This window comes from Schistocerca serialis, chromosome 4 (assembly GCF_023864345.2).
Source record: "Schistocerca serialis cubense isolate TAMUIC-IGC-003099 chromosome 4, iqSchSeri2.2, whole genome shotgun sequence".
NCBI classification, from domain to species: Eukaryota; Metazoa; Arthropoda; class Insecta; order Orthoptera; family Acrididae; genus Schistocerca; species Schistocerca serialis.
Genome location: NC_064641.1, coordinates 412,055,615 through 412,079,413, shown reverse-complemented (window position 1 = coordinate 412,079,413; position 23,799 = coordinate 412,055,615).

Here is a 23,799-nt window from a genome sequence, read left to right as displayed (position 1 = left end):
GGCTATCAACTACCTCTTCCGGCACGACATCGTCGATCCGGCGGACTTCCGGACAACCCTCCAAGTACACCACCACACTCTTCGTCAATATGGACACTATCGGGCCACTTTCGTGAACTATTTCCAGAGTATTTTCGCCAGCCCGTCGCGGGGCTGGAATCTCAACGAAACGTGCCAGCCAAGACTGGACGATCCCACGTTCCCCTTGTAATGGTCAATGATCGAATAGATTTTGTTCTGACGGCGCGCCAAAGAGGAGCATGGCACAGCAAGTATTCCTAATTTCTTTCACTTCTCCTTTGTCTTCAACTTCTATTTCTTTTTCATTGCATCTGTTTATTTTATTCACGAATGGCTCTGTACCTGCAGGCTATTTGTTTTCTTTCTCATGTGCTCCCCCATTAAAAAAAGATAAAAAAATAAAAAATGTTAATTATGTTGACGATGTTGAAACTGTATACTTATTTACATTTACAAAAAAAAGAAGGATGTTGAGAAAGTATATTTATTTATGTTTTAGGTTTTCAAGAAATATTGTTTTATATTATGAAGAACGTCTTGTTTTATTTTCAAACAATAGAGATTTAAAAAATAAACAAAAATAAAGAAGATGAGAAAAGTCGTTAGAGCACTTTACCACGAAAGGCAAAGGTCCCGAGTTCGAGACTAGATCCGGCGCGCAGGTTTAATCTGCCAGGAAGTTTCATATCAGCGCACACTCCGCTGCAGAGTGAAAATTTCATTCTGTTATTCATGATTTCAATAGTGAAAAGTGCAACCGTTACTTATTAAATTAGATCCTAACTAAACTTTGTCAGGTTAAGGGCAAAGAAAGTCGCTGACAACTCAAGCTCCCTGCTTATGCGAACGTAGTCCCTGCTACCTCAACAAATTTTGCTCTTGAGCATATTACACGTACTCAAGATAAAGCCATAAATCCTTCGCACACTATGAGACAGCAACCACTCTTACCAGAAATGATTCTTTGCACGACACCTACTTCGCACCAGAACTAATCGGAAGTTATGCCGATCACAATACTGCATTCCACACACCAAATATAACTGCATTTGATTTGTTACCGATAAATGGTCTGTTTGAGATCCTCTCCGATTTTATCCCCCCATAAATTGCCCAGTAATTCTAATTCCGTTCATTTACCTAATGATAAAGGAACAATATATACTTATTACTCTGTGGAACAGCGTGAACTCACTATAGACAGACAGTTTCAACTTGACCTGATAACTTTTGAGTAAAACCAAGCTCTCAAGCTCACTTACCCAACCTGGGGTCTGGAAATGAATAGTACTGCCGGTAGTTTTAAACGATGTTTCGTTGTATTCGTTGGCCATGTGCGACGTGTGGAGCGGTCGGAGAAGCGTTTGTGGTGTACTCCTTGCCGTCACGGAGTTTCGACGTAACTGGCTACTCTCGGCAACCACAGTTTTCGGCATCTGCCTCCTTCCTTTTATCTACAACATATTTTGTGCAAATTTCTACATCGAGAAGAATAAATAATTAAATCACATACCTCATTAATTCACATAAATATACTTTGTCCACTTACCGTAGACTGGGACACTCAGATGTTTAGGACGGGTGGTAGGGACAGAGCATCGAGTGACATTATACTGAGTGCACTATTCGAAAATTACCTCGAGCAATTAAACAGAGAACCGACTCGTGGAGATAACATCTTGGACCTACTGATAACAAACAGACCCTGAACTTTTCCATTCCGTAAGCGCAGAACAGGGAATCAGTGATCATAATGTCGTTGCAGCATCCCTGAATATGGAAGTAAATAGGAATATAAAAAAGGGAAGAAGGTTTATCTGTTTAGCAAGAGTAATAGGAGGCAGATTTCAGACCACCTAACAGATCAAAACGAAAATTTCTGTTCCGACACTGACAATGTTGAGTGTTTATGGAAAAAGTTCAAGGCAACCGTAAAATGCGTTTTAGACAGGTACGTGCTGAGTAGAACTGTGAGGGACGGGAAAAACCCACCGTGGTTCAACAACAAAGTTAGGAAACTACTGCGAAAGCAAAGAGAGCTTCACTGCAAGTTTAAACTCAGCCAAAACCTCTCAGACAAACAGAAGCTAAACGATGTCAACGTTAGCATAAGGAGGGCTATGCGTGAAGCGTTCAGTGAATTCGAAAGTAAAATTCTATGTACCGACTTGACAGAAAATCCTAGGAAATTCTGGTCTAACGTTAAATCAGCAAGTGGATCGAAACAGCATATCCAGACACTCTGGGATGATGATGGCATTGAAACAGAGGATGACACGCGTAAAGCTGAAATACTAAACACATTTTTCCAAAGCTGTTTCACAGAGGAAAACAGCACTGCAGTTCCTTCTATAAATCCTCGCACGAACGAAAAAATGGCTGACATCGAAATAAGTGTCCAAGGAATAGAAAAGCAACCGAAATCACTCAACAGAGGAATGTCCATTGGACCTGACGGGATACCAATTCGATTTTTCATTAAAAACTCTCAAAACAGTTGATTGACTTGTGTTCAGGGCTCGTACTGTGTGTCATGTACTAGATGCAGAATCGTCACCAAACGTTTGTAACACATTCTCTTCAATATCGGGTATTCCAGCATATCTCACGTAGGCAGTATCTGCCATTCTAAAACAGAAGGAGGTGCCGATAGAAGCGAAAGTACGAGTATTGCGGTGTGGTTGCTGTTAGCGCGGAAGTAGCTCAGCACAACGTCGTTGTTCCTGTCTTCCACTGTTTGCCGTGAACCCAAACGCGGGGTGCATATCGGCCAACCCTCCATCAGTAAACTTGTCCATAGTACTGCTGTATGTCACTGTAAACGGACGGCTAACAATGCCTCAAAACAGACCCTCGACAGAACAGTACTGAATGCAGACTTGAGGGCAACGAGGTACGGTGAGCATCAAAAATGGTTCAAATGGCCCTGATCACTATGGGACTTAACATCTATGGTCATCAGTCCCCTAGAACTTAGAACTACTTAAACCTAACTAACCTAAGGACATCACACAGCACCCAGCCATCACGAGGCAGAGAAAATCCCTGACCCCGCCGGGAATCGAACCCGGGAACCCGGGCGTAGGAAGCGAGAACGCTACCGCACGACCACGAGATGCGGGCTCGGTGTGCATCACCGTCAGAGAATGGAAACAAGACACACAGCGCATTCCGTCGGCATTTGCACTGGTGTGCGCAATTTTCAGTGCAATAGAGATACAAATCTAAATGGGGCGAGAAACCAAACGAAACGCAATATCTCTGCAACAAGCAGCCAGAGACCGAGGGTCCTTTATACCACAATACTCTGAAGGCATCCCTGAACAACCTCTGAAAGGTTGTCGGTGGAGTTCTGATTCACCCTGTTTACAATCAAATCTTTCAGCAATTTGTATACGTACAGGAAAATCCTACGCTGGTTGACTTACTTGAAGCGTCTACCGCATATACTTATTTGTGCTGCTCTCCCCCCCCCCCCCCCCTCCTTCTCTCTCTCTCCAAGAAACATTGTTTACTTTTTTGCTGCTGAAAGGTCCTCAGGGCTATGCTGTTTAGTTGGTTCAACTTTTTCACATTGACTGTTGGAGTGCTACGTGTAAAGGAGGTAATGTGTTGAAACTGTTCTTATTGTCTTGGTCGCTACGAAATTAACGATGTCGATAGTTTACTAGTGACGAATACTGATACATCTTTGGAGCCTGTTTTTTGTAGCATTGGAGAAATGATGTTTTTAAATTAAAGTTTTCGGTGTTCAGTTTCATCAAAATTTTGGTTTGATTACATTTCTTGTATGCAGCAATTTTTCGGATATTTTGGTTTTTAATCTTATAGAAAATATTTGCGAAATAATTTTGACGTGTCGCTCCACATTTACCTCGAGAGGATATTAAACGTGTACAATTTTACATTTCAGTTTCCTTATTTTCTCGACGTAGGATCTAAAATGTCTCTTAAATTGTAACAAAACAGAGCCATACTGCAGATACTGGTGAAGGACTGTTGAAGACGACACGCCGTATACGACGAGGCGGTAGAGTGTGCACTGCAAAGTAAATCCGATTACGCCCGGCTCTTACTGGACCGCAGCGGTTCAGTAAAACACACACACACACACACACACACACACACACACACACACACACACACACACACACACACGCTGTTGACGGTGACTATTTGTGACCAGTGCACGGAATGCACGGGCCGTTTTCAGTGATACTCGGTTTTTCTCTGTTTAGCACCACCCAGCTGCTTCTGTTTGTTATTCACGAAACGTCTCTTCCAGTAACTCACAGCTTATTTTTACGATCTGCAATTCGTCTTCATAGCCTTTTAGAAACACGTTATATTGTAATAGTTTAAGAAGCAAAGCATTTAGGCAAAAGGAACAAAAATCGTTGAGTTAGAGAGACAAAAAGATTTTGTTTTAATATTAGTTTCAGGGAAAAAATGTATCCCAGGACGGTAAAGCTCGCCTGTTCGGTAGCTCTTGCCTCGCAGGAATCTGGCTTGATAATTGGTGGCAGACGAAATTTTCAACTCCCGTGTTTTGCCCGTAAAGGGAGGAGTGTTGGTGGTGAAGATTTCCTGATCAGCGGCCTTTTCGACAGTTTCCTGGACTAAATTCCAAACCTCTCTGCAGCGTCTCATGAATAGAGAACTTGTACACTGTTGATGGTCATTCGTCCTTTGCATGGGGATGTTAAGCCCGACAGTCCGCCTGATAAAATTTGAGAGCAATGGGATGTGTGCCGGCAGGGAGTTGCATTTCAACCTTTTGGCATCATCACACCATAAAAATCACGACACCATCGTCTACACACATCTATTAGCGTCACTTAAAATAAACAGTATAAAAAAATTCACACACTGCGAGGAAAGGCGGAGGAAGAGGAACCCATTCCCACTGGACTGCTGAACCTACCCTTCGAGGTGTCCCAGACAACAGTACCAAACTACTGTTTCGTTCTTTTGTATGATCCGCATCAGACGTCATCATCTATAAGTAAAGATAGGTTTTGAGGTGAAATACGACAGAGTGTCAGCCCTGACTTCCTTCTCCGAGGATAATGCGGACCACAATCTTGTTTTGTACTTAGCTTCACAAAAATTGACATAAACCCACCAACAATTTTGAACGGACACATAAAGAACTTTGACTCCAATCTCCTCCATAGAATGACTCGTCTTTACCTATACATTGAAAGAAGAAAAATTGGATGGGTTGCTGATAACAACCGAATAATGGTGCAATATTTTTAAAGCAGGCGTACACTTCAGTTCGGTTTTTCCGTACGGAGTAATAGATACTACACATGTTATATCTTATGGAGAAAGATGAAAAACAGTGCCTCAGAATATTTTACGTGAAAACTCTTACAGATTTTTTAAATAAAACAAACGTTATTGATACTCTACATTTCTTCATGGCCATATATTTGCAGCCTTGTGCCGCTAGAGGGTTCGAAATTAAATCGTGCAACATGGCGGTGCGTAACGTAACTATGTCGGTGCGTGAGAAACAGTGTGCTGTAATCGAGTTTAGAATTCGACTTTGCCCACACATGGCGCACCCTGTTTTTCAGCATGCCAGTGCCAGACCACGCTCGACGGTGTGACAAATCGGACGATCTGGCGCCTTGAGGTCACTACCATCGATCATCTTCCATACAATCCCGACTTGTCCTCATCCGATATTTATGTGTTTCCAAAACTTAAAGAACATCCCGGACTCCACTTTCTTAATGATGAAGCGGTGCAAGCAGAGGTGAGGTTGTGGCCCCGTCAACGAAGTGAAACATTCTACAGTGACGGTATCGATAAACCGGTCTCTCCTTGAGAGAAATGTGTTCGTTGCCAGGGTGCCTATGTTAAGAAGTAGATATATAGACACGATGAATAAAGATGCAGAATGTCAATAACGTTTATTTTATTTAAAAAGCCTTAAGGGTTTCCACGTAAAAAATCGGAGGCATTCCTTTTCAGTGCACCCTCATATTTGTTATAGATGTCCACACCACACCGCCTGTTAATCACTATCAACAGACTGTCTACGGCCTCAGAAAATCATGTCTAAAGTTTTCGAGAGCGCCATGGAAACATTCAGTCCGTCATTTATTCCCAAGTGAGAGAGCTCTCGTGTCAAATAAGGTATACAATTGGAGTCTAATGGCATTAGTAATATTTATGATTATTATGGAAAATTCCGTCGGTTCTTGGAGGAACATCTCATATTAATAACTTCAATACACAGTATTAATGTTCCACAATAATATATGACTATATCGGTACAAAACACAAGCCTAATGTAATACCTAATGAGACTCTGAACAAATAAATCTTACATTACAGTATACTTCAATACTAAAACGATATGAAAGTATAAGCCAAAAATGTTGAACAAGTGAGCAATGGCACAAGTTACTATATGATATGGACAGACTGGTGAATGTGACGAACTGGCCGAAAAAGAGGATGGGGGGAGAAAGAAGTGTATGGGATGTGGGTGTGGAACGGTCGTAACAAGCTTATTAGAGAGAAATACTAACTTGCTGCTGCTATTGTAAAAAGGCTGAGTGATGGAACTGTGTTTGGTCATTAAGGTTTAGGTCAGGATTCTTTGACTGGTGTTTATTAATGGCCAGTAATGTTAGTTTTCTGCCTTTAATTCTTTTATGGAAAACATCACATTTCACATCTTATGAATGGCATTCATTCAGAACGTGTTCAGCAAAGGCGGAATCTTTATTTTTCAGTCTCCAACTACTTTCATGCTCAGTCAGTTTCATAATATAAGAACCGAATTACTGTGACCCCTGCACAGCCGGCTGTATGGAGTTAGATTAGTCGACGTGGGTGCGTGACAGAATGGCAGAGACGAGGTATCGTGTGGAATAGCCATGAGCACACCGTGAATGAAGTTGCCCGATTTGTTAGGGTACTAACGCGGACCTTCCAACGTGTCTGCAAAGGATGACGTCCCACTTGTAGTCATACAACACGGCATAAGAGTAGTGGTCATCAGAAGGTCTTCGCCGTGTCGACAGGGTCGGTTTGGGGCCCACTCGACACAACCGGCCGCTTGAGGCCCCACACTGTCTCACACGCACCATTATGAATCTTTTATTTCTGAAACAACTCTTCTCCACTCAGTCATTTCCCAGGAAATGAAAAGAACATACTATGAGGGTAATGTAGAGAGGAGAGTTATGGATTTTGTTTTGTTTTATCTACTGCTGAGTGCATCTTGTTTGATAACGTGAGACCAATACAAAAGCCTACAGAACTTCTTAAAAGTGATGGAGAAGTGCTGTGTCAAATAAACGGCTGTAACTTAGATAAGAAAAAGCAGTAAATCGGTTTCAAAAGACTGTAACAAATTTAGAAACTTTACTTATTAGTACAGAGTAATATTAAACTGATAACAGATTATAGGACCCATACTTCCTATATACCAGTAACAAAAAAAAACCCCGCTGCAGAGTGAAAATCTCATTCTGGAAAAAAAAAAATTACTGTTGTTTACGACTCACAAACTTCGACGCCGGTCCTGTTGTCTGACGTAAAAAGCAAATAGTTTTACGACCTAAAAGCTACGGTGTTAGACATACAATAAAGAATGCAAATTTAAAAATATCTTATATCTACGAATGGAGTTTTATTAACATAATCTGTCACCAATTGTTATGGGGGGGGGGGGGGGTGTAGTTAGTATTCATTATAAAAGGCACCATTTTCTATTGCTATATATGGCTGTGATTTCTTTACATCAGTTTCTTCTCATTTACCTCCACATGGCCCTGTGGATAATCAGGCGCACATGGCAACAATAGGCGGTTGATTGTAGAAAGCAATAAAATTATGAACAGCTAGTCCAGGAATATAATTCCTTCTCTTGAGACCATCCTCTTTACATTAAAACTCCATAAATTCAGATTCAGAATGTTACTTTTCATCTTTTTTCACTCTCCTTCACTAAAAATACTGATTTAATTATTTTGGCAACCAGTTGTGAAAACAAAAATCTCTGCTGTAAATCGGCTGTGCTCGTTCGAAGCTACTATTCATTCCATGTATTTACTCATTGAATAGACTACGGCTGCTACGTGAATCTTCTTCTTTATAACACCAAAATCACGATCACATGGCATGAAAGAATCCACACGTATGGGACAATAATCGTTTACATTTTGTAAATTTCCACTAGTAATGAGGATTTCGAAAAACCTAACACTAGTGTTATTTTGTCCTGATCGGGACACCCATCAGAAAATATGTATAGGTGCTTGGTAGAACTGTAACTCACTATTAATATCGTCTAAGATAAAGGAGCAGACTTCATCCGGACTTCCCTTCTCATCTTGTGAATATTAACTATATTAATGTAGTAGAACGCTTCCAGTACTTACATAGTTTGGTCCCATAGGTACTTACCATAAATTTCCAAATTTGTACTAATACCCCACGTACACATTTAGAGCAGAAATAGCAACTCTCCAGGAGAATTGTCGTTCCTGCACTAAAGTAAATTTTACATCCTTTCTGTGGGCTAGGGATATATGGTAGCCGTGTCCTTTCTACATATAACTGTTGGTGTTTCCTTTGTAATCACGAAAATAGGAATAACTGATATAGTGTCAAAAATTAGAGAAGTGCTGTTTCTGCAATAAACGATTCATTTGTATATAGCGTGAAAAATTATTAGAAATTAAAATTGATGTGGGTGGAAGTATGCGGTAATACTAGTACAAGTAAAGACGTTCCAATGGAGCCGCAAGCGAGCCTTTAGCGAACGTATGGTCACAAGCCACCACTGACTTCAGTACAAAATATTGTTCTACTTAGTAATAATGTATTTGAAATGTAAATTTTTCGATTAAGCCCCCATCTAACTAGGCTCAAATTTCACCCATGGCCTATCTTAGCAAGAAATACAATACGAATTCAGCACGTTACAAGTTACTGTGTATCCTATACATCTACATCTACCTGATTACTCTGCAGTTCACAACTAAATGCATGGCTGAAGCTTCATCGAACGGTTTTGAAGCCGCTTCTCTACCGCTCCACACTCTAACAGTGTGGGGGAGAAACTAACACATAACTATTTCCTTGCGAATTCTACTTTCTCTTATTTTATTATCATGGTCATTCCTTACTACGTAAGAGAGTGCCAACAAAATGTTTTCAGACACTGCGGAGAAAGTTGGCGACTGAAATTTCGTGAGAAGGTCCTGCCGCAGAGAAGAGCGCCTTTGTTTTAATGACTACCACACCAATTCGTGTATCATACCCGTTGCACTCACTCCCCTATTTCGTGATAATACAAAACGAGCTGCCCTTCTTTGAACTTTTTCAACGTCCTGCGCCAATCCTTCTGATACGGATCCCACACCGCACAGCAATATTCCAGAAGAGGGCGCACAAGCGTAGTATTAACAGTCTCTTTAGTGAACATCTTACATTTTCCGAGTGTTCTGCGAGTAAATCGCAATCTTTGGTTTGCTTTCCCCACACCATAGTATATGTGATAGTTCCAATTTCATTTATTCGTGACTGTAATCCCTAAGTATTTTGAGTTTATAACGTTTAGATTAGTGTGATCTTTCGGGTAATTGCAATTTAGCGGATTCCTTTTAGTGCTCATGTACATGACCTCACACTTTTCGTGATTTACAGTCAATTGCCACTTTTTTCACCATACACACATCTTATTTAAATCGTTTTGCAATTCGTTTTGCTCATCTGATAACTTTACATGACGGTAAATGACAGCACCGTCTGCAAACAATCTAAGAGAGCTGCTCAGATTATCTCCTACATCGTTAATGTAAACCAGGAACAACAGAGGGTCCACAACACTTACTTGGGAAACATATATTATTTCTTTTTTAATCGATTACTTCCCGTCACTTATTACGAACTGTGACTTGCTCATAGAAAATCACGAACCCAGTTACACCACTATGACAGCACTCCATAGGGACTAAATTTAATTAGCAGTCGCTTGTGAGGCACGGTGTCAAAAGCCTTCTGGAAGTCTAAAAGCATAGAGTCAATTTGAGGTCCCCTGTTGTTAGCACTCATTATTTCGTGAAGATACGGAGCTACACTACTGACCATCAAAACTGCTACACCAAGAAGAAATGCAGATGATAAACGGGTATTCATTGGACAAATATATTATACTAGAACTGACATGTGATTACATTTTCACGCGATTTGGGTGCATATATCCTGAGAAATCAGTACCCAGAACCACCACCTCTGGCCGTAATAATGGCCTTGATACGCCTGGGCATTGAGTCAAACAGAGCTTGGATGGCGTGTACAGGTACAGCTGCCCATGCAGCTTCAACACGATACCACAGTTCATCGAGAGTAGTAAATGACGTATTGTGACGAGCCAGTTGCTCGGCCACCATTGACCAGACGTTTTCAGTTGGTGAGAGATCTGGAGAATGTGCTGGCCAGGGCAGCAGTCGAACATTTTCTGTATCCAGAAAGGCCCGTACAGGACCTGCAACATGCGGTCGTGCATTATCCTGCTGAAATGTAGGGTTTCGCAGGGATTGAATGAAGGGTAGAGCCACGGGTCGTAACACATCTGAAATGTAACGTCCACTGTTCAAAATGTCGTCAATGCGAACAAGAGGTGACCGAGACGTGTAACCAATGGCACCCCATACCATCACGCCAGGTGATACGCCAGTATGGCGATGACGAATACACGCTTCCAATGTGCGTTCACCACGATATCGCCAAACACGGATGCGACCATGATGATGCTGTAAACAGAACCTGCATTCATCCGAAAAAATGACTTTTTGCCATTCGTGCACCCAGGTTCGTCGTTGAGTACACCATCGCAGGCGCTCTTGTCTTTGATGCAGCGTCAAGGGTAACCGCAGCCATGGTCTCCGAGTTGATAGCCCATGCTTCTGCAAACGTCGTCGCACTGTTCGTGCAGATGGTTGTTGTCTTTCAAACGTCCCCATCTGTTGACTAAGTGATCGACACGTGGCTGCACGATCCGTTACAGCCATGCGGATAAGATGCCTGCCATCTCGACTGCTAGTGGTACGAGGCCGTTGGGATCCAGCACGACGTTCCGTATTACCCTCCTGAACCCACTGATTCCATATTCTGCTAACAGTCATTAGATCTCGACCAACGCGAGCAGAAATGTCGCGATACGATAAACCGCAATCGCGATAGGCTACACTCCGACCTTTATCAAAGTCAGAAACGTGATGGTATATATTTCTCCTCCTTACACGAGGCATCACAACAATGTTTCACCAGGCAACGCCAGTCAACTGCTGTTTGTGTATGAGAAATCGGTTGGAAACTTACCTCATTCAGCACGTTGTAGGTGTCGCCACCGGCGCCAGACTTGTGTGAATGCTCTGAAAAGCTAATCGTTTGCATATCACAGCATCTTCTTCCTGTTGGTTAATTTCGCGTCTGTAGCACGTCATCTTCGTGGTGTAGCATTTTTAATGGCCAGTAGTGTAGTTGTGTTCCACAACGACGACACTTTCTGAATCCGTGTAGGCTGTTTGTTGTACCTGTTACAGGAGGTGTTCCACGTGTAATACATTTGGAGGTAATACTGCCCTCGTTTCTGCAGTGAGTTATGTATTCTTTGAAACACATTCGCTGCTCCAGCTCTTCAGCCGTATCAACGAGAGTGCTATACACTTCACTTTCCCCATTATGCGTCCACATCCGTAGTGATCATTACGAGAGACCCTCATGCGGGGGGGCCCAGGTTCGATTTTCGGTACTGCCAATGATTTTTCCTTGGTGGAGGGACTGAACAAGAGTGGACACAGCCTCGAGTTTCCAGTTGAGGAGCTACTTGATTCAGAGGCAGCGCCTCCAAGGTCGAAATGTCGACAGTGGTCGGAAGTGCGGTGTACAGACTCCATGCTCCTCCATACCGCATTCGATGATGAATGCTGAGAATGTCGCAGCTAAATAACAGATGAAGTCGAAATGGAGAGCATATAAACGGAGACTGGCAACAGCAGAAAAGTGTTGCTGAAAAAGATAAACATCTGACATGAATGCAAATATTAGGAAGTCTTTTATGAAGGTATCAGTCTGGAGTGTAGATTTGTTCGGAAGCGAAACGTGGACGATAAACGTTAAAGACAATAAGAGAACAGAAGCATTTGAAATGTGCCGCTAGAAGGCTAGATGCACAGATAGCATATCTGGTGAAGAGATACTGATTCTAAAAGCGTAGAAAATAAATTTGCTGCTCAACTTGACTAAAAGAAGGAGTCGGTCCATATGATGCATCCTGAGGGAACAAGGAATAGTCAGTTTGGGTATGGAGGGGAAAGTGGAGGAAAAATTGTAGAGGAAGACCAAGACTTGACAACAGTCAGGAAATTCGAGAGGCTGTAATTTGGAGTAGTTACGAAGAGGAAATAACACGACAGAGTAGGGAGGAGAGGTACATCAAATCAGTCTTCACACTTCACTGCTCTAATCGTCAAGGATGTCACTGTATTGATCTCCATCCACAGTACATTCCACACGCTACATTACGGTGTGTGGCGAAGGGTACTTCTAGTAATGCTATCTCTGATTTCACCCCTCTTCTCTCCCCCCCCCCCCTCCCCCCGCGGTGCATTTAAGGTTCTGTATTAGCTCTAATTTCTCCAATTTTCTCATCGCGGTCATTTCGCGAGATGTATGTAGGAGAACGTAATTTCTCGTCGTGTTGACTTTGCGAGACGTCTGTAGGAGAACGTAGTCTCTCACAATTTCAATAGTTAACTGTTGTGTCCTCGCCAATGGACGCAATTGGAGCTGGGAGCCTGAGAGACTTTCCGACTGGTACCAACTGAAGTTCGCCGGCAACCACAAGCGCGCCCAATCGTAAACCTCCGCGCCGCCGCCAGTGGGATGGTCTTCTGCATTATGATACCAGGCGGCCACAGACAACAACGGGGTCACGTTCGGCGTTATCGTGCGACAGCTTTAGTACAGATTTCCAGGACTGCAGTTCATAGCTACTGTTTGTAGTGGAGAATACCCTATGAGACTTAGTGTACAAGTGGAGTCGACTATAGCCTTCGCATAGGGACAAGTGTTTACTAAAGTGATTGACAGTGTGACGCCCATGGTGGATATAGCCTTGTTAACATTGTTTTCAGAACGCACACCTTGACAGACCATTGCTAGTTGTATCTGTACGCAAACACATCCAACGTGATGCCGTGTAACTTAAGTATCGCAGCGCAGTAAAGTGTATATTTGTGTGTCACTAATGTGTTTCCATTGTCACAGTTCCTCCGTCCACCTCGGAGCACCTAAATCGAAAACGACGTGTGCAAGCCGTTCTACCGAGACGACTGTACACTTCACTAACCTCTCCTTGACGCAAAACGCCCCTCTAGTGGAGGCTAGCACTGGAGTTTATTGAGGATCTTCGTAACGCTCTCGCATCGACTAGGCGAACCCCTGGCGAAACGAGGAATCTTGTCTGTTTATTCTCTTAATACATCCTCGTAATTGTTTTAGACTGATGAGCGACACTGAAAACGGGGACGAACAAGTGTTAGACGAATCACGCCATTCGTTGGTAAATACATTTCCTTAACATTATTTCAATGGATATTAGCCGTATTTTACGATGGAAGTGGAAATTCGGCTGTCTACTGTTTCTAGTAGTCTTAGTCAGTTGGAAAGTAGATTAGTCTTTGGACGTCGCGTTTACTTCAAGCCCAAACATACGGACCTATATTTGCAGTCGTCTAGTTGCTACCACCCTTCAAAACTATGGGCGTGCTTCGAACGTTGTTGCAGTGCCACATGTTGTGGGCGATGGAGAGAGCCTTGCAGAGGAGCTGGAACAATGGAACAACATAGAGTCCGTGTTGAAAGGTAATCGATATTCTCTCACCTCTGGAGTGCCACACCTTTAAGGAAGAATAGTGACCACTCACAAGATCAAGAGGAAAGAAAGCTATTCAAATCCAGGACGTTCCTCCCACAGCTTGGAAATATTTCGTCGAAATTAGGCACAATCCTAAGAATAAGTTAAAGCAATCCTCCGGCCAACTATGCTCTTCTTGGTTCGGTAAAGTAAGACCTGCGTTTTCGGGAAGTCTGGAATTTACAGAATACCTTCCAAGAGCGGTAGTCCACATGTACAGTGCAAGAAATATGCTTGGACCACGATCGCCACACTCTCCTTTCGCAACCGAGCATTGTATCTGTGAAGGACATGCTATGGATTGTACTGCCGCAAAAATCTTAGCCAAGATGAAATCTTCTAGGATTCAATTGTTAAGGAATGTGTGGAAATACGTTTGGCGCGAGATCGTACTAATCGTGATGACAGCTTTCAACTGGATAAGACGAGCGATCCGGTGATTTCTTTAATGTCTTAAGCAAGAAAGCATTTTATGCCTAATGACACATCTAGCAATTCAGTTTTATCGATTGACACTTGAATTTTTAAGTCCATGGCCGTGCATGCACTATTACCATTTAGCATGCGCCTGCGCGCCTCAGATGAGCAGTATTCGAAGAGAGCGCTAAATTCGGCACAGGGAGGACATGCAGCGGTAAAGTATGCGCACGCGCCTCCACGTCGATCTTTGATATAAACGTAGCGACGCAACACATACCAGATTATGGCTGAATGGTTGAGGGCTGAAATATGACGGCAAGATGTCAACGCCTTTCGGCTGCAATCCTGAAACCTCGTGGGATATCCTACTTATGTATTGTAAACAGTGATGGCACTATTACACTTCCTTGGGGGTCCTAAAATTATCACCACATCTGTCAGTTTTTTCCATTAATAGTGGCGTATTCAGTTCTGTCTACATATATCTTACGCAAACCACCTTACGGAGGCGGAGTGCGGTCGAGGGTACCTCTGGTAGCATTATCATTTAGCCTAACCCCTTCTCTCAACCGCGAATGGTGCATGGAAAGTCTCACTGAGGATAAACTGCCATATGCCATTTAATTTCTCTAATTTTTTCATCGTGATCATTTCGCGAGAAAATAGTGGCAATAAGTAATGTGTTTCCCAACTCTTCGCCGAAGGCATGCACTTGGAATGTCAACAGACTGATGAACAATACTTAAGAATTGGTCGAACAAGTCTTTTGTGGATGGTTTATATTTCCCTAAAAAGGGGAGGGTCTGATATGTGGGTCAACGATTCCGATCAAGTTTTGCAAGGACGTTCCATACAGAAAATAAAGAAACACGTTTTTCAGATTTTTGCTAGACATTCCCTCATTTTTTAAAAAATCGAGGTCAAAGTTGATGACGGAAAATTATATTTATGATGCTGTACAACGAAATTTCGTCTAAAAACAAATGAAAGAGTGATGAAACGGCAAACAAAAGATGATCCCCATCGTCGCATTTTTCAAAAACCAAAGATGATTAAAGGTAAAAATATCTTCTGAACTAATTTGGACCTTTTATTGGCATCATGCCCATATATACATACAAAATAGTATTGATTTCAAACGTTCTGAATGTGTATTTTTGTTTGACTTCATTATGTCAATTTTCGCTATTACCATTTTTTATTCTCCTGTGTATCTAGGAAATGTGACATCATAGAGAAAAACTGATTTTACCAGTGTATTCAGTACCCAAAAGTTAGGTAAATCCACCCCATTTATAAACCAGAAAAAAAGGTTAAATTTGTGTAAGGTGGCAGATTGAATGAATGTCAATTTCGCACCTTACATGAAATATTTTATACGTCACAACGAGTGGATGATTATGTCACCTGACATACTTCAGCGATAATGAGCAGATTTGTCTACTAAAGTGTATAGTGTGCAAAGCAAAGGGATGACACTCAGTTCGATGACATTAACACACAGAACCTAAATCCTGCATGTCAATGAGCAAAAGGTGAAAAAAGCTGCTGGAGGAACCATTTTAGTTTGGGGGCAGGCACGAGTTGCAGCATAATGGCCCGAATAAAACGGAATGCTTTTAGAAAAGGAGTTGGGCACCCGTGGCGGCAGGGACAATGAATGCGCTGGGCGATACAGCGAGGAGAGCAGGTAGTGGGCCAGTGCTGCATGCTATGGAGAAACTCTTCAGAAAACTGCATTGGGGAATTACCAGATGGATACAAACAGACCAGCGATGCAGTTGATCACTGGAAATACTCGTGGTACACTCATAATGTATGCGTGTAACTTTTAGGCGTCTGGAGCGGGCACAATATGTCTGATTGGCTGAAACGAACTAGGAAGGAGTAAAGTGCCGAAATTTCGATGCAGTTTAAAGGTGGGCCCTTTGCGATTGGCAGAGGTAGTTTCCACAAAATGAAAGGAATGCTCCTATTGGTTGGAAAAAGTCATGACGTGAAGCATGAAAGGACCCAGGTGGGGGATAGTTTAGCTACTAGAAACACAAGACCGAGAACTTCAAGGACTCTCCTCTGAACCAACGTCAAGGGCAGATCGGGGCGCATCACACTCTGAACGATGCCAAAGGAGGAATTTTGCGTGAACACTGTGTTCACTTCAGCTGACAGTCAGCTAGATATTAGATGAAGAGTCATTGAGCTCTGACAGCAGAGAAACGAGACAGCCATGTAGTTAACTGTTCTTGTGAGAATGGAGAGGGCATTGTAATATGCATACTGCTCCATCTATGCACATGTATATCGCCATATTTTCAGACTATGGATGAGCTCATGTTTTATCACCGAACGAGAAACATAGGACAATTTCTGCTGATAATGTCACTAAAGATTTTGATTAGCTTTTATTGGATTTTCAGAGGACGAGAGCAGCCAGGCAGTCGACAGCTCATCACAGCTAAGGTAAATACCGCTAGCAGTGGCGTAAACTTGTTGGTTCACCAGCTTGCGTCAACTGCGAACTCGAGCAGCCTTGAGTAATCTTTTGCTCAACTTGTCACAAAAACTAACCATCCTCATAGACTTGATTGTCATCCTAAATAGCACCGAACTTAGAACTCGCTTTCGATGATTTGTTGTAATATTGACGAACTTCATGGTGTAGTCATAAGAAGAATTCTGTAGAGAACCTTCTGGTTAAAATTTGATAGTGTTGTGTTCAGCGTTATTTCGATTAAACAGGACATAAAGCGTTATCTTGACAATCGTCCTAACATTGTCATGTTACAAACTATGTAAATTTGTGTACTTTTTTGACAATAATCCTGAATTAAAAACAATTTGTGTACAGCTAAGCACTGATGTGCTCTGTCATAGAGTAAGGGCCCACTCCTAACCCCAGTCATTTATTCTACAGACGCTTACGCTCTCACAGCGTGTTTTTGCTGATGTCTGACAATAGAGAAAGAGAGTGGAGTGTTAGATTATTGACTAGTGTTAGAAGACGGCCAGACCTGCAGCCCACCCGTTATCGGGTGAAACAGCGGTGTGTTCTACCGTGCTGTCTTATTAAATGTCCTTCAGCAACACATGAAAACTATATAAGTACCATTGATGAAAAGAGTGATTCAATCACTCTACACAAATGAAAGCTGTATGTCGAAAGGTTCGGGGTTACGATGCACACCTGTGCTTAAAGGTTAAACAGTTTAACAAACAGTATGACAATGATATGGCTTACTTCAAAGCAACCAACCTCTTAATTTCAATCGGCAGCCAAGGTGCGACAGGACCCCAACCCGTCCCTTCCGACAATTGACTAAAGCCCTGGAGTCAGTTGGTTGTTAATATTTTCAAGGTTAGATTGATTGTCAGTTACTAAGACCGCTCTGAAGGTACGCCTTAAAACATCGCTTGTGAACACTTATTACCAGAGAACTCACTCGATGGAACCACAAGATCCAGCTAAAATACATCAATAATGACCCGGACTTTCTAACATGGAAACGAACAGCTTAGTACAACAGCTTGTTCAGATTATAACTGATGACCGAGGAATGCAATTACAATCAAAGAACTGAACCGGTTAACAGCTAAATCTAAACACAAGGTCCCTCTGTTGTTTAACGGCAACCCATGCCTTAGTACAACTTTTCCGGCTGTATTTACGACCAAGAGCTGATTAATTAGAACATTAATAATCGGGCACAAACCAGAAAGGAAATACAATACAATAGCGGGACAAATTTTCAAATGACAACTAGTGCCTAAATACAATACTACTGCCTATATTTACGACCAAATAGCCGACCGAGCAAAACTCTGAGGGTCGGGTTCAATCCCGAAAATAATAAGGAGAGCAGATAGACAAAGAAACAAATCACGACGAGGATTACAGAATGTTACTTCCCTTTATCGGGAAGCAGTTCCATGGATCCACGGTGAGTTGCAGCGGTTACTGAGTGGTGCCGGTGAAAGCCAGGTAGAAGAGGGCAGCCAGGCCACGAGCCGTCGTCCGATACAAATGTTATGTTGCTAACCAACCAACGAAATATAGGCCTGCTGTTTGTAATCGACGCCGACCCGGTGAAGTGCTGCTTTATCTTCGCTGGCTGTGCAGAGGCCCTCCTTACGAAGCTCGTGGCATCGGCCGCTCTGACATGACCACCTCTTGTCGCAACGCTACCGCCAATCCCCAAACTTCGTGCCTCGCTCTCATGGGCCAGCGAACCCCGTATTATATATATATATATATATATATATATATATATATATATATATATATATATAAAGCCGGCCGCTGTGGCCGAGCGGTTCTAGGCTCTGCAGTCTGGAACCGCGCGACCACTACGGTCGCAGGTTCGAATCCTGCCTCGGGCATGGATGTGTGTGATGTTCTTAGGTTAGGTTTAAGTAGTTCTAGGGGACTGATGATCTCAGCAGTTAAGTCCCATAGTGCTCAGAGCCATATATATAAGCAAATGCCTTCAGTTGCGCCACGGCTCATCCAGTGTCACCTGACTTGTTTCGAGAATATTCCGTTCCACTAACTTTGCTTTACTTTTGTTCGCTTTCATCGTATAAACTCTTTTAAAGACACTATTTCGTTGAACCGATCTTGTAAGTCCTTTCGCATCTCTTATGAGATTACAATGTCATCGTCCAAAGTCGGGATTTTATTTCCTCTCACGAACGTTTAATTCTTTTTTCCATATTTTTCTGTTAATTAATTTATTGGGAGCTAAATGTACAGATCCAGTAGAACCCCGTCTTACGCATTTCTCAACTGCTACTTCCTTTTCAAGTTCTTCAGTTTTTGGAACTGCAGTCTGGTTTCTGAATTTTATCTTTCCTCCTTTCTATAGCGTATTCCAGTCAGTACCGAGAAAACCTTATATGTGCACCTACAAATACTATAAACTCAGGTTCGTCTTACTTCAGTCTATCTTTTTAAGATAAGTCGTAGTATCAGTTTGCCTCGTGGCTTCTTTCATGTCTCCGTAACCAAAATTCATCTTCTCTGGGGGCGGCTTCCACCAGTTTTTCCATTCTTCAGTGAACGATTCGTGTCAGTATTCCGCAACCGTAATAGACACACTTGTCAGCACCTGCCTTCTGGAGTTATTACCACCGTCTTGAGGTCTCGGGGGTATTTCATCTGTCTCATGCGTATTGCATATCACGTCGAGTAGATTTGTTATTTTACTACTGCTACTCCAGTAATGAGAGCCTTACTGCTCAGTGACTGCTTACAAGGAAACGCAGTCCAACCACTGGACCAGAAAGAAATTTTCACTTCTCTCTCGTCTAACGTATTGCCTGAACAAAACAGCCTTGAAGGAGCAGTTATATCTAATCAAAAACTTTGATTTTATCTGAAACATAACATTCCAATGTAACTTTTGGAACTCTGTTCTTTTTCAGCGTAGGCTCCACCCGCTTCATGTTAACACCTAGAATGGTCTACCTCCGACAAGTCCCGCGACCTTAACTGAAAACAAAAAAGTTTCTCCGAAAGTCTTTTCCCCTTCAGCCGCTCACTAAAGTTCTGTAACTACACTTCACTCTCCTAACCGCGCACTTGGATCGAAAGTCCGCACCTCCCTCCAACAAACAGGCCAAACCCACTAACTTCATCAAGAGTAGTCCCGGAGCGTTTGGAAACCCCTAGAAGTCAACTATGATCAACTTGGAAAAATCTAAACTCATTAGCTAAGTAGTGACGAGAAGGGGACCATACGCCCACTTCTCTTGCAAATGCTGTTGTTTCCTTCATTCGCGTCTTTGACAACGGTATTCCATCGGACTGGCGTCCCTTACAAGTACTTTCGTCCCCACAAGGTTCATAAACGAACCGATAAAAAAAGGGGGGACATATGCCGTCGCTGCTGTTAATCATTGAGTTAGACCTGACAGCAGAAATGACTATCTGCGTTCAAAATTCTCGACTGAAACGATGAATGGTTTCCTTCGTTTTGCCTTAAAACGACAGTACCATGAAAAGGGCATGTAACAAACGTCAGTCCACTATATGCTTGCATATGCAAATGGTTAACATTTCATTGCAATCGTACATAGCAGGTAGCAGCACCGTCACCTACATTTTATGTACAAGAAAAAATTACGCAGCGGGTTTCTCATTTATTTAAAGTCATGGGATAACGATATGCACATATATAGAAGGCAGTGGTATCGCGTATCAATATATCGGATAGTGTATTGGCGGAGCTGTCATTTGTACTTAGGTGATTCATGTGAAAAAGTTCCCGACGTGACTATAGTCGAACTACTGAAATTAATAAACTTTGAACGCGGAATGGTACTTGGAGATACAAGCATGGGACATTCCATTTCGGAAATAGTTACGGAATTCAGTACTCCGAGATACACAGCGTTTTGAGTGTCCCGAGAATCACATTTGAGGCATTACCTCTCACCACGAACAATGCAGTGGCCGGTGGCCTTCACTCAATGACCGAGAGCAGCGGCATTTACGTAGAGTTGCCAGTGCTAACAGAGAAGCAACGCTACGCGAAATAACCGCAGAAATCAATGTGGGACGTACGACAAACGTATCCTTTAGGACAGTGCGGTGAATTTCGGTATTAATGGGGTCTGGCAGCAGAAGACCGACGCGAATGGTTTTGGTAACAGCACAGCAACTGCAGCGCCTCTTTTGGGTTCATGAGCATATCGGTTGGACCCTAGACAACTGGAAAACCGCGGCCTGGGCAGATGAGTCCCGATTTTAGTTGGTAAGAGCTGACTGTAGGGTTCGAATGTGGCGCAGATCCCAGGAAGCATGGACCCTACTTGTCAATAAGGCACTTGTTCAAGCTGGTTGGAGCTCCATAATGGTGTGGACTGTGTTTACATGGAATGGAATGGGTCCTCTGGTCCAACTGAACCTATCATTGACTGGAAATGATTATTTTCGGCTACCTGGAGACCATATGTAGCCATTCATGGACTTCATGTTCCCGAACAACGATGGAATTTTTATGGCTGACAATGCGCCATTTCACCAGGCCACGACTGTCTGCGATTGGTTTGCGAACGTTGTGGGCAATTCGAGTGAATGATTTGGCCACCCATATCGCTCGACGAACATATATTCGACGGAACAGGGAGGTCAGTACAAACTGCTTTCGCAATTATAGACTGGTGTAGAGGCAGCATGGCTGTGTTTCTGAGGGAACTTCCAACCACTTGTTGAGTCCATGCCACGTCGAGTTGCTGCACTATGCCGGGCAAGAGGAGGTCCGACAAGGTAGTAGTAGGTATCCCATGGCCCTGGTCACCTCATGTAAATCGAATGTTTTTTGTCATTCTGCGACATTGATAGGGATCGCGCGATGTGACACGAATATGGAGTTAAGTACGTACTTAACCCTGTGCAGGACCTAAACTACCCCACACGAGTAGTGCCCGACAGGACAATCGTTTGCTGGGGCGTGCGAAGGATAGCGCTACCAATTCGGACGCATAGAGTCAGGAAATGGGCTTGTTTTTAGTAAGACAAGTATTCGCAAAGGCAGTTAGATACTGTCTACTGTTCCACAGACTGTCAGCACGGCGACAGTTGTGGCAGCTTCTTTTGACACTATAACAAAGAGTGGCGCGCCGACAGTGGTGTGCAGAATACCAACACCGGACACAGGGCAGCATGAGAGAATGAGTGTCAGGCTGCATTCGTAATCGACATACGGGCCCAGGAACTGACGTGATGGTATGGGATGCCATCGGGTACGCAACACAATCACTTCTGGTTCGCATAACCGACAATGTGGACAGCAGCCGGTTGGCTCTTCTTCCGGGTCTCCGTGACATCATCTTTCAACAAGATAACGTAAGACAACATTTTGCCCATGCTGTCTTGACCTACCTTGAAACAGAGTATTCGACTGTTGCCCTAGACAAGATGTTTTGCAGATCCTCCATTCATTGAAGACTTTTGGTCGTTGGTTGCAGAAAGAATAGCACGTGACAGCTCACCACTCAGTACAGCTGATGAACCTTGGCACAAAGTTGAAGCAGCGTCGAATGACGTGTATGTGTGTTTCATACAAGCCTAGCTCGACTCAGTGCCCTACCGGATTACAGCCATTATGACTGTCTGAGGTGGCAGAGCTGAAGAGCATATTTTGAGTCCTGTGTATCCCAAAATTACTTACAAATGCAACTGTAGAAAACTGATTCGCTTTTATTTACTGTAGTGAGTGCTTTCGCTCAATCGGCCATCATCAGACAAATTTTAGACAAGAGCGCTGTGGGCATCGAGGTAATGCCAATTCGTATCTGAAATGATGAGCAGTTTCGCAAACATTCTACATATACATGTACACGATTATTGTGTAATTCACAATCAAGTGCTGGCACAGGGTTCATCGAATCACCTTCGAGATATTTCTCCTCCATTCCAATATCGAATAGCGCAAGCGTAAAACGAACACTGAAACCTCTCCGTGCGAGCTCTGATTCCTCTTACTTTATTATGAGGATCATATCTCCGTCTGTACGTGGGCGTCAATAAAATATTTTCATACTCTGACAAGGGAACCTCCCCTTCGCACCCCCCTCAGATTCAGTTATAAGTTGCCACGCTGGATAGGCCTTGAAAAACTGAACACAGATCAAGCGAGAAAACAGGAAGAAGTTGTGTGGCACTACGAAAAAAAAAAAAAAAAAAAAAAAAGCAAAATATACAAACTGAGTAGTCCATGCGCAAGATAGGCAACATGAAGGGTAGTCTCGGCTCCGGAGCGCCGTGGCCCGTGGTTAGCGTGAGCAGCTGCGGAACGAGAGGTCCTTGGTTCAAGTCTTCCCTCGAGTCAGAAGTTTACTTTCTTTACTTTCGCAAAGTTATGATCTGTCCGTTCGTACATTGATGTCTCTGTTCACTGTAATAAGTTTAGTGTCTGTGTTTTGCGACCGCACCGCAAAACCGTGCGATTAGTAAACGAAAGGATGTGCCTCTCTAATGGGAGCCGAAAACATTTGATCATAAGGTCATAGGTCAACCGATTCCTGCACAGGAAAACACGTCTGATATATTCTATACGACAATGGTGACGGCATGTGCGTCACATGACAGGAATATGTTGTCGACCCACCTAACTTGTACACTTGGCGAATGGGTAAAAAGATTTTTCTGCCTTTCCCGATTTAGGTTTTCTTGTGAATGTGAGGAGAAAGATGGTGACAGAAGTTTCGTTAGAAGATTCTGCCGCAAGGAAAAACGCTTTTGTTTTAATGATTGCCCCTTCAATTTGCGTATCATATCCGTGGGACTCTGTCCCCTATTTCGCGATAAAACAAGCAGGTTGCCTTTCTTTAAACTTTTTCGATGTCCTCCGTCAGTCCTACCTGATGCAGATCCCACGCCGCACAACAGTATTTCCGAAGTG